Below are 18228 nucleotides of genomic sequence, written 5' to 3' on the forward strand. Positions count from 1 at the left end.
TCCATAGCCCTCAGCAACCACTCTTCTCCTCTCTGCTTCTATGAATTTGGCTCTTTTGGGTATCGCATTAAAGTGGAATGTGCAGTATTTGTCCTTCGGTGACTGGCTTATTTCACTTAGCATAGTGTCTTCCAGGGTCATGCATGCTCTTGCATATGGCAGCGTTTCCTCCTTTTTAAGGCTTGATAATATTTTATTTCTAACATATTTATAGAAATAAATCATTTATTTATAATAATAAAGAATATATTTCTCTTATTTTAATTAATATTTTATTAAAATAATATTTAAGGCTTAATAATCTTTTAATAACATATTAAATAAATATTTAATATATTTATTATTAAGGCTTAATAATATTTAATAGTAAATAAAATGTATGTATGCATGTATATATTTGAGTGCAAGTGGGGAGAGGGGCAGAGGAAGAGAGGGAATCTTATGCAGCCTCCACGTCCAGTGCAGAGCCCCATTCGTGGCTCCAACTCATGACCCTGAGGTCATGAACTGAGCGAAAATCAAGAGTCAGATTTTTAACCAACTGAGGCACCCAGGTGCCCGTTTTTTAATGAATGAATGAGTGAATGAATGAAGGAATTTTTTTTTTTTTGAGAGAGAGAAGGCTTAATATTCTCTTTGACATATGTACCACATTTTCTTTGTCCATTCATCCATGGACATGTAGGTGGTTCCCTATCTTGTGAATGGTGCTGCAATAAACACTAACGTGCACACAAACAAGCAAAAGGAAAAAAAATGAGAGAGATTGAGAGAGAAAGAGTGAGAAATCAAGAAAAGGACTCTTAATTATAGAGAGCCAACTGATGGTTACCAGAGGGAAGGGGGATGAAATAGCTGATGGAAATTAAGGAGGCCCCTTGTGATGAGCACAGGATGTTGTATGGAAGTATTGAATTACTGTATTGTACACTTGAAACTCGGGTTACGCTGTATGTTACCTAACTGGAATTAAAATAAAACCTTAAAAAACAGAAACATGCACATATCTCTTTGAGACCCCGATTGCAATTCTTCTGGATATATACTCAGAAGCTGGATTACTAGATAAGATGGTAATTATACTTTTTAAAAAAGATTTTATGTATTTATTTGACAGAGAGGGAGAGATCACAAGTAGGCAGAGAGGCAGGCAGAGAGAGAGGAGGAAGCAGAGAGCCCGATGCGGGGCTCCATCCCAGGACTCTGGGATCATGACCTGAATCAAAGGCTGAGGCTTAACACATTTAACCACCCAGGTGCCCCCGGTAATTATACTTTTCATACTTTGAGGAATGTCCTCACTATTTTCCACAGCTACTGTACCATTCCCCATTCCCACCAGCAGTGTGCAGAAGTTCCCTGTTTCTCTACATCCTTGCCAACACTTGACTTCTTTTGTTTTGAGAGGGGTGAGGTGGTACCTCGTTGTGCTTTAGAACTACATTTTCCTGATGATTACTGATGTTGAGTACCTTTTGTTTCTCCTCTTCCTCCTCCTTTTGTAAAGATTTTATTTATTTATTTGACAGGCAGAGAGAAAGAGAGAGAGAATGAGGAGAGCACAAGCACGGTGAGTGGGAGAGGGAGAAACGGGCTCCCTGCTCAGCAGGTATCAGCCCGATACCGATACCGAGCTTGATCTTAGGATCCTGGAATCATGACCTGTGCCAAAAGGAAAGGGAGAAGCTTAACTGACTTAGCCACCCAGGTGCCCCATTGAGCACCTTTTGGTATACCTACTGGACATTTTTAAAAATATTTATTTATTTGAGAGAAAGAGAGAGAGAGAGAGCATGAATAGGCAGAGGGGCTGAGGGAGAGGGAGAGAGAATTCTGAAGCAGACTCTCTGCTAAGCATGGATCCTGACGTGTGGCTCAATCCCTGGACCCTGAGATCATGACTTGAACCCAAATCAAGAGTCAGATGCTCAAACTACGGAGCCACCCAGACACCCCTTCCTGGTGATCATTAGTATGTCTTCCTCAGAGAAACATCTATTCGAGTCCTTTAACCATTTTTTAAATGGGTTATTTGTTTTATTTCTATTGAGTTGTAGAAGTTCCATATATATTTTAGACATTAACCCCTTATGTCATATAGGGTTTGCAAATATTTTCTCCCAGTCTGTAGGTTGCCTTTCACTCTGTTGATTGTTTCCTTTGCCTCACAGAGCTTTTTAGTTTGATGGAGACCCATTTGTCTCTTTTGCCTTGTGGATTGCATTTTTGGTGTCATATCCAAGAAATCACTGCCAAGACAATTTTCTGCTATTGCCTTCTAAGAGTTTTACAGTCTTAGCTCTTACACATTTAGATCTTTGATCCATTTTGATTTAAGTTTTGTATACAGTGTAAGATAAAGGTCCAGTTTCATCCTTTTTCATGTTCATATCCAGTTTTCCCAGCACCATTTATTCAAGAGACTGTCTGAGCAAGGATCCTGATGTGGGGCTCAACCCCAGGACCGTGGGATTATGACCTGAGTTAAGCCAGATGCTTAACGACTGAGCCACCCAGGAGTCCTAGCTCTGTTTTGGAAGATCACTCGACTATAGGCATGTGTGTTTATTTTTATGTTCTTTATTCTGTTCCATTGAGCTATATGTCTGTTCTAATATCAGTACCATAGTATTTTTATTACTATAGTTTTGTAATATATTTTGATAGCAGGAATTATGATATGTCCAGCTTGTTCTTCTTTCTTAGGATCGCTTTGTCTGATCGGGGTCTTCTGTGGTTCCTTATGAATTTTAGACATTTTTTCTATTTCTGTAAAAAAACACCATTGGGATTTTGATGGCAATAATATCAAATGTGTAGATTGCTTTGGATATTATGGATACTTTGGTAAGATTAAGTCTTCAAATCAATGAGCTGGGAATGTCTTTCCATTTACTTGGGTCTTCTTATTTTCTTTTTTGATATTTTGTGGCTTTCAGTGTACAAATTTTTCACCTCCTCAGTTAAATTTATTCTTAAGTACTTTATTGTTGATGCTTTTGTAAATGGGATTTTCTCAATTTCATTTTGGATATACCTTGTTAGTGTATAGAAATGCGACTGATTGTTGTATGCTGATTTTTTTCCTGAAACTTTATCAAGTTTGTTAATCAGTCCTAATGTGTGTGTGTGTGTGTGTGTGTGTGTGTGTGTGTAGGCTTTGGGGTTTTTCCACATATAAGATCATGCGATCTAGGACCCAACATAATTAACTTCTTTTCCAATTTTGATGCCTTTAATTTCTTTTGCTTGGCTAACCGTTCTGGCTAGGAGTTCCAGTCCTATGTTGGATAGGAGTGGTGAGGGTGGGCATCACTATCTTATTCCTGACCTTAGAGGAAAAGCTTTCAGGTTTTCACCATTGAGTCTGTTGTTAGCTGTAGCTTGTCATCTATGGTCTTTGTTATATTTAGGTATAATCCTTCTATACCTAGTGTGTTGAGAGTTTTTCTTCATGAGAGGGTGTTGAATTTTGTCAAATGATTTTTCTGTACTGATTGAGATGATGATGTGATTTTTATCCTTCATTCTGTTAAAGTTGTGTGTCACGTTGATGGACTTAGGTATTTTGAACCATCCTTGCATCCCGGGGATAAATCTCCCTTGATCATGTGTATGATCCTTTTAACGTTGAAAGCAACGTTTTTAGAACTTGAGGTGTGTAGGCATTGTGCTTAGGAGGAATGACCTGGATTATAACATAAAATTGTTAGCTTTACATCTAGAATAGAGAGCTAACCACTTTGATCTGAAGAACACCATGTCAATCTTCTACATGTCTTTACTTATTCTCTGTCAATTGATTACACTCCTATTTCTCTCTCTAGCTCAGCTTTCTATGATGCGATCCGGTGTGTCAAATTGTCCTGAGTATTGCCCCTTGTATGTTCTTCAGGCTTTGTGAGTTCACCAGATCTAATGGAATGCATTATATTTTCACCACCTTCTTCCAGTGTTCCCTATCTCAGAGACTTGTATCATCTTCCAACCAGTTGCCTAGGTCTGAAAAGCTCAGAATCATATGGGGGTCCTTTTTCTCCCTATTTCTCCATCCTGTCAGTCACCAAGCTGTTTTCACTTCTACTTTCTTAATCTCCTTGCTATTTTCTAATCTTGGTGGAATTCTATTCCATTCTTCTACATCTTCATGACCGCTCTCTTGGTCTGTCATCGTTTCCAATATGGAATTGTTACAACAGCTTTGAACCTGGAAGTCCCCAGTCTTAACCCCTTTCCAGCCAGTTCATCACACTGCTATTTGAACAATCTTCTAAAAAAGGAAATCTGATTGTGCCATTTCTCTACCTAAAATGATTGTCTATAGTATTAAATCTAAAAACCTGTGAATGGCATATAAGACTCTAGGTCACCTGGCCCCTGCCTTAGCTGCCATCATAGATTTGAACAAAACACATGCCTTGGAATTCCGAGGATCTAACATCCTCTTCTTTAAAAATAATTTTTAAGGGGGTGCTTGGGTGGCTCAGTGGTTTAAGCCTCTGCCTTCGGCTCAGGTCATGATCTCAGGGTCCTGGGATTGAGCCCCGCATCAGGCTCTCTGCTCAGTGAGGAGCCTGTTTCTCCCTCTCTCTCTGCCTGCCTCTCTGCCTACTTATGACCTCTCTCTCTGTCAAATAAATAAAAAAAAACAAAAAATAATAATTTTTAGGGGTGCCTTGTCTGGGTGGCTCAGTTGGTTGTGTCTGACTTTGGCTCAAGTCATGATCTCAGGGACCTGGGATCGAGCCCTGAGACCAGCTCCCTGCTCACTGGGGTGTATTCTTGTCCTTCTCCCTCTGCCCTTGCCCCCACTCCTGTCCTCTCTGTTTCTCTCTCAAATAAATAAATAAAAATCTTTTAAAAAAATAAAACTTTTCTTAAAAACACCTTTGTGTCCTACTCTATGCTGTTCCTTCTGCCTGGAAGGTGCTTAGCACCATCGCCCTCATAACCCCATTAACCTGGCTAAACTTTCTTTCAGTACTCAAGTTGGAAAGACAGTCTCTTCTCTCTCCTCACCTCCCCCTGAAATCAGAGTTTGTGTGATCCTCTCTATCCTCCTTTGCTCTCTACCTAAAATCACACTATTTTTCCGCATTTGCATTGACATTATATCTTTATAATTCCGCATTGCCATTATATCTTTACATCTGTGTCTCTCTCCAAGAGGCATTAGGGTGGAGAAAAATGAGCACATTTTAAACTATAGAAGTGATAATGAAAATAATATCACTAATATAACGCTAACACCATGTGCTTGCTGTACGTTTATCCACACAATCCTCACAACGTTGTGAAGTGGGGAGCTGTTGCCAACGTTGAATCAACAGGACTCGGTAATAGATTGAATGTGGGAGCAGAGATGAAGGAAGAGCATCAGCTGACTAGCAGGTTTCTGTCTGGAGCAAGGGGCCGAATGGTGGGCAGAGGTGCCATCTATTGGGACAAGGAGTACAGACAGTGCGGGAAAGAGAGGCGGTTTTTGTCAGGGTTGTTTGGGAACTGCCGTTCCTATGCCATTCTTTTATAATCCATCTTTCCAGAAGCTTCAGGAATAAGGCAAGTAATGAATTTCTCCCTCCGATTGACGGGCATTTGGAAACACAGCAGTCCATCTCAGGAACGCAGACTAACCTTCCGACATTTCCTCACTAGCTTGCTGGAAGCAGGAAGGCTATGCTTTGGGGACCATGGCCTTCTTCTCACCTTATGTTCTGGTGTGCGGCTCCCAGAAGACAGCGAAAACACCATGGTCTTGCCGCCTTCAAGCTCCTATGGTGCTCGTGCCTTTTGGCCCTTGCCTGCATCACACAGTGGGTGTGGGCACCCCTTTAGAAGATAGGGGTAGTGGACCTTGGGCTTACGACCCGTTGTTCTCAAAGGCTCTGCCTGAGGTTGCTGCTGGCTTAGACATTCAGCGCATCAACAGGGACCCATCGTTTGAGGCCGGTTGCTCTTCTGAATATGTGAATTCTCAATGAAGACTGCCAGACCACCAGGGCCCTTTGTAGTTTCATTGTTCAGCACCAGATGTCCTGGGCCCTGTCAACCCCGGCAACTGTGAGGCCGCTTCGCTCCTGGGAAACAGTTGGAACAAAGGGCTTTTCTCTTGGGCTTGTGTGAATTACGAAATAGACAATAAAATCAGCCACCTGACCTTTTCTCGGACACTCCCTTCTCCTGTCCGGGTGCTGGTAACTGTCATGAGGTACTTCCAGTGGGCTCACACCAGAGTCATTTCCTGGATGAATACATTTGGGTGCACACCGCCAATGGAGTACCAAGTGCTCTGCAGAGCCGTGGTCTAGCAGTAGGGGTCGTCCTGAGCTCAGGACAAGACAGCCTCAGCCTTGGGACCTAGCTCCTGCAGATTCCTCAGGCTGACAGAATTCTCAGTGAGGGCTTTCTCCCCGCTGAGATTTAAAGGCGGTTCAAGCAGAGAGAGTCAAGTATCATATGGTCTCACTTATTTGTGGAGCATAACAAATAACATGGAGGACATGGGGAGATGGAGAGGAGAGGGAGTTGAGGGAAACTGGAAGGGGAGATGAACCATGAGAGACTATGGACTCTGAAAAACCACCAGAGGGTTTTGAAGGGGCGGGGGTGGGGTGGTGGGACGTTGAGAAAACAGGTGGTGGGTAATAGGGAGGGCAAGTACTGCATGGAGCACTGGGTGTGATGCCAAAACAAGGAACACTGTTATGCTGTAAATAAACAAATTTAAAAAAAAGGCGGATTGGGCTGTGGCGGGGTGTGGGGTGGTGGCAGGGAATAGGACAATTTCCAAAAGGTTTCCTACCCTCGCGCCCTAGGAGAACACATCCGGCATCCGCCCTCTTGCACTCACACTCAGGCTCCAAGACTGTTCAGCTTCAAGGGAGCCTGTTTGATGAACAAAATAAAGGTACAAAGAACTCCGTGGTTAAACATGCCATTGGATCCCAGTGCCTACTCTCAGCATCAAGAGCAAAGGGAGCCACACACCTTCCACCTCTGTAGGACCCCAATTGTTTGAGCTCAGCCAAAGAGCGGTGCTTCTGTGGCTCCGTTTGGGCCCTTTCTTGCCACCTGCTTCATCACCTTTCACTTGGAACCTGTCTTCTCTGGACTCCACAATATACACTTCCCTTCTGTCCTCTGCACTCACCTCCCTTGCCCCCACCAAACAGGGTTATCTTTTTGTGTGCCATTCCCAGGGACCTAACTGATAAATAAATGTATATTAAGATGAGGAGTCAGCCCAGATTTTAACCTTTCCCCTTCCAAGAGAAGGTTGATGTTGAAGGTGATTCTTGCAGAGACCATGGACAAATCCTGAAGCAAAGGGCAGACCCCAGCAAAACTACTATCACCAGGCCTAGCTGAGGTGGTTTAGGGGAAGAAGAGCCCTTCCTGGTCCTCAGGAGTCCGGTGTCTCTTACTTCCTTTTATTGCAGGCCCTTGTGGCACTTACTTTCGATATTTTCTATTCCAGTTTTTTTAAAGCTAGATATTTTTTTCCTGGAAAGTGTCAGTGATTTGTGAGAACACAGCTCATTTTGCTATTGCAGGCCACTCCACTGCTTGAGAACGAATGGAGGGCTCAGAAACTCCTTGTCAAATTGATGACTGCTAGGATTAGTCCTGGTCGCAGTCATTTCCTTAAGGTAACAATGGGTTTGTTAGAGAACGGTCCGGGTTAGCCTGGCCTATAAACAGAAGCCCATTATAAGTTTCAAGTGTCACCAGTATTTGTACCTTCATTATGATCATTATGGGAAGATGAGGGCAAGAAGTTTTAGTTCCTGGAACTACAGTTCTCTGCTTCCAGCTCCAGTCTACAAGATCCTATAATGTTAAGCAATCAGTGTGGCTTTGATTACTTCATAATAGAGCTTGATACTTTCAAAGCAGAACACAGAACTATTTTGAAAGATATAAAACCATTTCCAGGGAGGAGTCATGCCAGAAGCAGGCTCACAGATTTAGTATGACTTTAGAACATGTTACAAATCTTATTGAAGTCCAGTGTCTCCTGCAAGCTTACATTCCATGAGAGTTTCGCATCCTACGCATTCTAAATAGTATACTCTTTGAAATGACAACTTGGCCTCTACCATGAAATCTTAAATAAATCCAGGCCCTGAACCTCTTTGGGCTGAGAGAAGTTAGGACTGAGTGTTCACCACCCACACGTCCTTTGAGGCCGAGAGATAGCAAATGTGCGTATTATGGCCCTACTCTTTGAGATTCATTCCTGTAGGTCGATGGATCTCACTCTGCACACTAGAATTACCTGGACATCTTCTCCAAACAAGTTCTGGTGCCAGAACGCTACATCCAGAGGTTTTGGTGGTCTGCAATGAGGCCCCAGCAGAAGTATTTTCAATACCCTCCCAGGTGCATGTAAATTGCAGCCAGTGTTAAGAACCACTGCTTTTGGGGCACCTGGGTGGCTCAGTCGGTTAGTTGTTTGCCTTCAGCTCCAGTCATAATCTCAGGGTCTGGGGATCGAGCCCCGCATCAGGCTCTCAGCTCTACAGGGAGCCTGCTTCCTCTTCTCTCCCTGCCTGCCTCTCTGCCTACTTGTGATCTCTGTCTGTCAAATAAATAAATAAAATCTTTAAAAAAAAAAAAAAAGAACCACTGCTTTTTTGTATTCTCAGTGTTAGTGTATAAGAAAGCCACTGATTTCTGTACATTGACTTTGTATTGTGCCACGTTACTGAATTGCTGTATGAGTTCTAGTAGTTTCGGGGTGGAGTCTTTGGGGTTTTCCATATAAAGAATCATGTCTTCTGCGAAGAGAGAGAGTTTGACTTCTTCCTTGCCAATTTGGATACGTCTTATTTCTCTTTGTTGTCTGATTGCCGTTGCTAGGCCTTCTAATGCTATGTTGAACAAGAGTGGTGAGAGTGGGCATCCTTGTCGTGTTCCTGATCTCAACGGGAAGGCTGCAAACTTTTTCCCATTGAGGATGATATTTGCTGTGGGTCTTTCATAGATAGATTTTATGAAGTTCAGGAATGTTCCCTCTATCCCAATCCTTTGAAGCGTTTTCATCAGGAACGGATGCTGGATTTTGTCAAATGCTTTTTCTGCATCAATTGAGAGGACCATGTGGTTCTTCTCTAATTTCCCATATTCCATCTCAACCAATGGTGTTTCTTTTGTAATAGGGTGTCAAGAAAGGTTTATGCCAACGGAATAAATCTCCAATAGTATAATTTCAATTTCAAACATCAGTGGCAGGTACGCAAACGAGGAGAGACCACTTTTGGAGTTGAAAAATGAAGGGAGGGGCACCTGGGTGGCTCAGTGGTTTAAGCTGCTGCCTTCAGCTCAGGTCATGATCTCAGGGTCCTGGGATCGAGTCCCACATTGGGCTCTCTGCTCAGCAGGGAGCCTGCTTCCCTCTCACTCTCTCTGTTTGCCTCTCTGCCTACTTATGATTTCTCTCTGTCAAATAAATAAATAAAATCTTAAAAAAAAAAGAAAAAGAAAAATGAAGGGACTTTTGGTGTTCCTCAGATCAAAGTGATTAGCTCTCAATTCTAGATGTAAAGCTAACAATTTTATGTTATAATCCAGGTCATTCCTTCTAAGCACAATGCCTACACACCTCAAGTTCTAAAAACTTTGCTTTCAACATTAAAAGGATCATACACATGATCAAGGGAGATTTATCCCCGGGATGCAAGGATGGTTCAAAATACCTAAGTCCATCAACGTGACACACAACTTTAACAGAATGAAGGATAAAAGTCACATCATCATCTCAATCAGTACAGAAAAATCATTTGACAAAATCCAACACCCTCTCATGAAGAAAAACTCTCAACACACTAGGTATAGAAGGATTATACCTAAATATAACAAAGACCATAGATGACAAGCTACAGCTAACAACAGACTCAATGGTGAAAAACTTAAAGCTTTTCATCTAAGGTCAGGAAGAAGATAGTGATGCCCACCCTCACCACTCCTATCTAACATAGGACTGGAACTCCTAGCCAGAACGGTTAGCCAAGGAAAAGAAATTAAAGGCATCAAAATTGAAAACGAAGTTAAATATGTTGGGTCCTAGATTGCATGATCTTATATGTGGAAAAACCCCAAAGCCTACACACAGACACACAGACACACAGACCCAAACACACACACACACACACACACACACACACACACACACACATTAGGACTGATTAACAAACTTGATAAAGTTTCAGGAAAAAAATCAGCATACAACAATCAGTCGCATTTCTATACACTACCAAGGAATATCCAAAATGAAATTGAGAAAATCCCGTTTACAAAAGCATCAACAATAATGTACTTAAGAATAAATTTAACTGAGGAGGTGAAAAATTTGTACACTGAAAGCCACAAAATATCAAAAAAGAAAATAAGAAGACCCAAGTAAATGGAAAGACATTCCCAGCTCATTGATTTGAAGACTTAATCTTACCAAAGTATCCATACTATCCAAAGCAATCTACAGATTTGATATTATTGCCATCAAAATCCCAATGGTGTTTTATTACAGAAATAGAAAAAATGTCTAAAATTCATAAGGAACCACAGAAGACCCTGATCAGACAAAGCAATTGTAAGAAAGAAGAACAAGCTGGACAAATCATAATTCCTGCTATCAAAATATATTACAAAACTATAGTAATAAAAATACTATGGTACTGATATTAGAACAGACATATAGCTCAATGGAACAGAATAGAGAACATAAAAATAAACACACATGCCTATAGTCGAGTGACCTTCAAAAATAGAGCTCCTGGGTGGCTCAGTCATTAAGCATCTGGCTTTAGCTCAGGTCATAATCCCACGGTCCTGGGATCGAGCCCCACATCAGGCTCCCTGCTCAGCAGGAAGCCTGCTTCTCCCTCTCCCACTTCCCCTGTTTGTGTTCCCTCTCTCATTGTGTCTCTCTGTCAAATAAAGAAATAAGTATAATCTTTTAAAAAAATGGAACTAGGAATACAAAAAGGGGAAAAGACAGTCTCTTCAATAAATGGTGCTGGGAAAACTGGATATGAACATGAAAAAGGATGAAACTGGACCTTTATCTTACACTGTATACAAAAATGAATTCAAAATGGATCAAAGATCTAAATGTGTAAGAGCTAAGACTATAAAACTCTTAGAAGGCAATAGCAGAAAATTGTCTTGGCAGTGATTTCTTGGATATGACACCAAAAATGCAATCCAGAAGGCAAAAGATACAAATGGGACTCCATCAAACTAAAAAGCTCTGTGAGGCAGAGGAAACAATCAACAGAGTGAAAGGCAACCTACAGACTGGGAGAAAATATTTGCAAACCCTATATGACATAAGGGGTTAATGTCTAAAATATATATGGAACTTCTACAACTCAATAGAAATAAAACAAATAACCCATTTAAAAAATGGTTAAAGGACTCGAATAGATGTTTCTCTGAGGAAGACATACTAATGATCAGCAGGAAGGGGTGTCTGGGTGGCTCCATAGTTTGAGCATCTGACTCTTGATTTGGGTTCAAGTCATGATCTCAGGGTCCAGGGATAGAGCCACACGTCAGGATCCATGCTTAGCAGAGAGTCTGCTTCAGAATTCTCTCTGACTCTCCCTCTGCCCCTCTGCCTACTCATGCTCGCTCTCTCTCTCTTTCTCTCTTTCTCTCAAATAAATAAATATATTTTTTAAAATGTCCAGTAGGTATACCAAAAGGGGCTCAATGGGGCACCTGGGTGGCTAAGTCAGATAAGCTTCTCCCTTTCCTTTTGGCACAGGTCATGATTCCAGGATCCTGGGATCAAGTCTGGTATAGGTATCGGGCACCCTGCTCAGCAGGGAGCCTGTTCCTCCCTCTCCCACTCACCCTGCTTGTGCTCTCCTCATTCTCTCTCTCTTTCTCTCTGCCTGTCAAATAAATAAATAAAATCCTTACAAAAGAAGGAGCAGGCGGAGGAGGAGGAGAAACAAAAGGTACTCAACATCAGTAATCATCAGGGAAATGTAGTTCAAAACCACAATGACTTACCGCCTCACCCCTCTCAAAACAAAAAGAAGTCAAGTGTTGGCAAGGAGGTAGAGAAACTGGAAACTTCTGCACACTGCTGGTGGGAATGGGGCTGGTACAGTAGCTGTGGAAAATAGTGAGGACATTCCTCAAAGTACGAAAAGTATAATTACCGGGGGCACCTGGGTGGCTAAGTGTGTTAAGCCTCAGCCTTTGACTCAGGTCATGATCCCAGAGTCCTGGGATGGAGCCCCGCATCGGGCTCTCTGCTCAGCGGGGAGCCTGCTTCCTCCTCTCTCTCTGCCTGCATCCCTGCCTACTTGTGATCTCTCCCTCTCTGTCAAATAAATACATAAAATCTTTTAATAAGTATAATTACCATCTTATCTAGTAATCCAGCTTCTGAGTATATATCCAGAAGAATTGCAATCGGGGTCTCAAAGAGATATGTGCATGTTTCTGTTTTTTAAGGTTTTATTTTAATTCCAGTTAGGTAACATACAGCGTAACCCGAGTTTCAAGTGTACAATACAGTAATTCAACACTTCCATACAACATCCTGTGCTCATCACAAGGGGCCTCCTTAATACCCATCAGCTATTTCATCCCCCTTCCCTCTGGTAACCATCAGTTGGCTCTCTATAATTAAGAGTCCTTTCCTTGATTTCTCACTCTTTCTCTCAATCTCTCTCACTGTTTATTTCCTTTTGCTTGTTTGTGTGCACGTTTGTGTTTATTGCAGCACGATTCTCAAGATAGGGAACCACCTAAATGTCCATGGATGAATGGACAAAGAAAATGTGGTACATATGTCAAAGAGAATATTAAGCCTTCTCTCTCTCAAAAAAAAAAAAATTCCTTCATTCATTCACTCATTCATTCATTAAAAAGGGGCACCTGGGTGGCTCAGTTGGTTAAAAATCTGACTCTTGATTTTGGCTCAGTTCATGACCTCAGGGTCATGAGTTGGAGCCCTGAATGGGGCTCTGCACTGGACGTAGAGGCTGCATAAGATTCCCTCTCTTCCTCTGCCCCTCGCCCCACTTGCTCTCAAATATACACATGCATACATACATTTTATTTACTATTAAATATTATTAAGCCTTAATAATAAATATATTAAATATTTATTTAATATGTTATTAAAAGATTATTAAGCCTTAAATATTATTTTAATAAAATATTAATTAAAATAAGAGAAATATATTCTTTATTATTATAAATAAATGATTTATTTCTATAAATATGTTAGAAATAAAATATTATCAAGCCTTAAAAAGGAGGAAACGCTGCCATATGCAAGAGCATACATGACCCTGGAAGACACTATGCTAAGTGAAATAAGCCAGTCACAGAAGGACAAATACTGCACATTCCACTTCAATGCGACACCCAAAAGAGCCAAACTCATAGAAGCAGAGAGGAGAAGAGTGGTTGCTGAGGGCTATGGAAAGAAGGAAATGGGGAGTTGTTCAACTGTTGGGGTTAATGTAGGGATGAAATCGGCCATAATACCTGGCTTGCTAAAATGTCACACAGAGGCTGCTGAAGGCGGGGAAGGTTTCAGAGAAGGGCGTCCACAGCCCTTTGGAATGCCAAGGCCTGCCAGACCACCCTGGCACTGGAATGCCTCGGGGAGTTACCTTCCCAAACCAAGAAGCTTTCTTAGCCCAACCAGCTACCGTGGGATCTAAGAGCTGTAAGCATGGTCCCTTGGGCTGTCTTTAGCAGAACTCATAGAACACACTCCTTAGCAGAGCGTACCTTTCAGTAAACAGATCCTCCTAGTTCCTGTAAGACCACTTGTCACACATCACGTGCTTGAGAAACAATGATAAGGATCTGTGATTATCCTGAAGGACCAATAAGAGTGGGAGCAAAGAAGAGCAAAGGGTCTTCATCTGTGAGTGTTGACCCCCTTGCCTTCTCCTCTCTTTCACAGAAAAGTCTGGAGTAATCTTTCATCGGTTGTTACAGGGATTGCTGGCCATTCTCAGCCTCCAGTGGGTATAGGGTTTCAGTCAAGAGAGATGAATAGGTTCACACAACATAGTTGTGTGCCACACAACTCTGCCACACAACATAGTTCATATAGTTAACAACACTGTATAGTGCACTTGAAATTTCGATGAGGGTATATATCGTGTTGAGTGTTCTTATCACAACAACAAAAAAAGAATTAACTAAGAATTTTGCCTTTTCAAAATAGCATTTTCCAAGTATACATATTTACAACACAGGTTGTTCCTCAGCGCATGTGTTAGAAAGTAACTCTTGTTATTTGTTCTCAGTTGTTAGGGCTCTTTGTTAAACAACCCTCATGCTGGTGGATCATCCCTCTATTTTTTTCTGAGCTCTATTTCATGCATTGGGTGGTATTTCTAACTCTGCTAGGACTCCCTGTAGAACCAGAAAGTTCTTTATTACTCTACGATTTAGTCTTGTTCCTGACCCCAAGATTTTGCAGAAGGAAACTCATTCTTTTTGTTTTTAAAGTAGGAAACCCATAAGAAAGGAAGATAAGGAAAGAAGACAGGGAAAGTAGGAAGTGGGGGAGGAAGAAAGAAAGGAGGGAGGGAGATGCCCAATGACTTCACATGCTGGTTTGGACTTGAAGACAGTATTATAAAGCCCTTTATAAAAGACACTGTCTTCGGGGCGCCTGGGTGGCTCAGTGGGTTAAGCCTCTGACTTCAGCTCAGGTGATGATCTCAGGGTCCTGGGATCGAGCCCCACATAGGGCTCTCTGCTCTGCAGGGAGCCTGCTTCCTCCTCTCTCTCTGCCTGCCTCTCTGCCTACTTGTGATCTCTCTCTCTCTCTCTCTCTCTCTCTCTGTCAAATAAATAAATAAAATCTTTTTAAAAAAAAATACACTGTCTTCAAAACGAGCTGACTGAAGCTTCCCCTGGGGTTTATGGGAAATGTGGACATATCCAAAGTTTAAAGATATGAAATTTTGGAAATAGAATACTACTGACCCACAGCTCTTCTGGGGCCGTTGCCTAGGTAACTCAGATTTGAACACCTGCATAGAATCGGGCTTCCACAGAAAATACCCAGAGCATAGGGAGGCATCGTTTCATTTCAGGTGGTTTTCACAATCTGGTGGGAAGGCAGATTTCACAGGGAAAACAACTATTCTTTAAACATGTACAAAGACGGACTATGTCAAATAGCTCTGAGGAAAATGCTTCCTCATCCTAGTTGTCAAGTCAAGGACTTCTGTGGCTGATTGATCTTTGCCATTACAGACTGAATCCAGTTAACGGCTTGTGTAAGACAGCATCAGGAAGTAATAAAAAGAGTCATGAGTGAATCGAAGTGAAAACCTTTGAGCCCAAATCTTGATTTAAAGTATTGAAAGTTCTTCCCCTCTCCCTTTCTTTCTTTCTTTCTTTCTTCTTTCCTTCTTTTTTTCCTTCTTTCTTTCTTTCTTTCTTTCTTTCTATCTCTCTTTCATTCTTTCCTTGGCTCCATTTATTTTTACTATATGTTGCAGTAAAACTGTTACCTCTCAGTCAAAAATCTCAGCCCCTATGTGGGCTGTCTTTCTTCCCCATTACATTTTTTTTTTTACATATAACAAATGCTTTTTAATTTTTTTCCCCTATCAAGATCCTTATCCCTTACAGGAAAGTTTAGTATGCTTTTAATTGCCCCCTACTGCTTGATATTTTTTTTTCCGGAGTCTGTTTTAATTTATTTATTTTTTTCAGCGTAACTGTATTCATTGTTTTTGCACAACACCCAGTGCTCCATGCAAAACGTGCCCTCCCTATTACCCACCACTTGTTCCCCCAACCTCCCACCCCTGACCCTTCAAAACCCTCAGGTTGTTTTTCAGAGTCCATAGTCTCTTATGGTTTGCCTCCCCTTCCAATTTTTTTTTTATAAACTTATAATGTATTTTTATCCCCAGGGGTACAGGTCTGTGAATCGCCAGGTTTACACACTTCACAGCACTCACAATAGCACATACCCTCCCCAATGTCCATAACCCCCTCCCCCTCTCCCAACCCCATCTCCCCCCAGCAACCCCCAGTTTGTTTTGTGAGATTAAGAGTCATTTATGGTTTGTCTCCCTCCCAATCCCATCTTGTTTCATTTATTCTTCTCCTATCCCCCTAACCCCCCATGTTGCTTCTCCATGTCCTCATATAAGGGAGATCATATGATAGTTGTCTTTCTCCGATTGACTTATTTCACTAAGCATGATACGCTCTAGTTCCATCCACGTCGTCGCAAATGGCAAGATTTCATTTATTTGATGGCTGCATAGTATTCCATTGTGTATATATACCACATCTTCTTTATCCATTCATCTGTTGATGGACATCTAGGTTCTTTCCATATTTTGGCTATTGTAGACATTGCTGCTATAAACATTCGGGTGCACGTGCCCCTTCGGATCACTATGTTTGTATCTTTAGGGTAAATACCCAGTAGTGCAATTGCTGGGTCATAGGGTAGTTCTATTTTCAACATTTTGAGGAACCTCCATGCTGTTTTCCAGAGTGGTTACACCAGCTTGCATTCCCACCAACAGTGGAGGAGGGTTCCCCTTTCTCCACATCCTCGCCAGCATCTGTCATTTCCTGACTTGTTAATTTTAGCCATTCTGACTGGTGTGCGGTGATATCTCATTGTGGTTTTGATTTGTATTTCCCTGATGCCGAGTGACGTGGAGCTCTTCCATATTACAATCTTTCTCAATAAACAAGAGCTGTCAGCTACTCTCCATGTATTTCACGTTTCAATGTCTTCCATTTGCCTTCTGTGCATGCAAATCTCTGGCATGGCTACTCAGTGTATTCCTTTCAGGGAGTCCTCCTGACGCTCATCGTCTTGAACAAGGACTCCAGTCTGCTGATAAATTCCATTAATGAGATAAATAACTGAGAGGGATAATAAAGCTTCCTGTGAACCACTCTTTGGCATCCCCAGACCAAGACCGGGTATAGGATTTAGACAGACACTTCTAATCCTTTAAAGTGATCCCACTTGGAGCCGAGTTAGTGCTGACCTAAAGGCATTGACCCAGACCTTAAGGAACGATTAGAGTCCTCTGGATAAACGTGTACTCCATGGACTACTGCCTTCTTCTGCCTTTCAAAATCAGACTTACATGGCCTCAGATTTGCCTCTGTTTTCTTCCTTTTTCCTTTCTGTCGAATAGCCACACATCGCCCCTTCTCTGGGACAGCTTGAAATGCCAGAACACTCATCAGCTGTGATTTCAGGCCAGGACATGAAAGATGGTACAGGATGGATCCCTGCAAAATTCAAAGTACATGTAGTTTGTCTCTCCTTTTAGTCCCCTTAGATGCCTTCACTGCCTTTCTCTCCAAATTAACCCACACCTTGGCAAGCCTCCCATGCTCTAGATTTATCCTTTTTTCCCTGAGTGGGCCTTCTGTCATGGGCACCATTCGTTCAGGGCCCTGTTCTAGTTTCCTAAGGTAAGCGCAGAGTGTTGGTGGCTGCAAATTACTTGTGTTAAATTAGGGCTACTATGTGGCAGACATTCACTCATCTAAAGTGTACCATTCAGTGTTTTTCAAATATATTCACAAGGTGGTAACAACCATAACCATCTCTAATTCTAGAACATATTTGTTCTCCTCCTCCCAAAGAAATCCTGTACCCATCGTGGACATTTTGTATAAGTATAAACACAGTATGCAGTAATTCGTCACTGGCTTCTTCGACTTAGCGTATTTTCAAGGGTGATGTGTGTTGTAGCACATGCCACTACCCTGTTCCTTCTTTATGGCTGAATAATATTCCACTTTATTGGCTTTACTGCTTCTGCTCATTCATTTCTCCATGGATGGACATTGGAGTGGTTTCCATTTGGGGGCTATTACAAATAATGCCTCTGTGAACTTTGTGTATACTTTTTTGTGTGGACATAAGTTTTCGATACACCTAGCTATATGCCTAAAACTGGAATTCTTGGGTTACAGGATAACTCCATGTTGAACTTTTTGAGGAACTACTGGACTGTTTTCCAAAGATGCTATAGCCTTTTACCCACCCACTAGCAATATATGAGGGGTTTTGTTTCTCTGTGTCCTTGCCAACACTCACTCTCATCTGTCTTCTTTTTTGTATGGTAGGTATTTTCACATGTACATCATCTCATTTTAGATTCACAGCAACCATGAAGATAGGTATTATTCTTCTCATTTTGTAAATGAGGAAGCCAAGACACATAAATAAGGCAG

Source organism: Meles meles, chromosome X (assembly GCF_922984935.1).
Source record: "Meles meles chromosome X, mMelMel3.1 paternal haplotype, whole genome shotgun sequence".
NCBI classification, from domain to species: Eukaryota; Metazoa; Chordata; class Mammalia; order Carnivora; family Mustelidae; genus Meles; species Meles meles.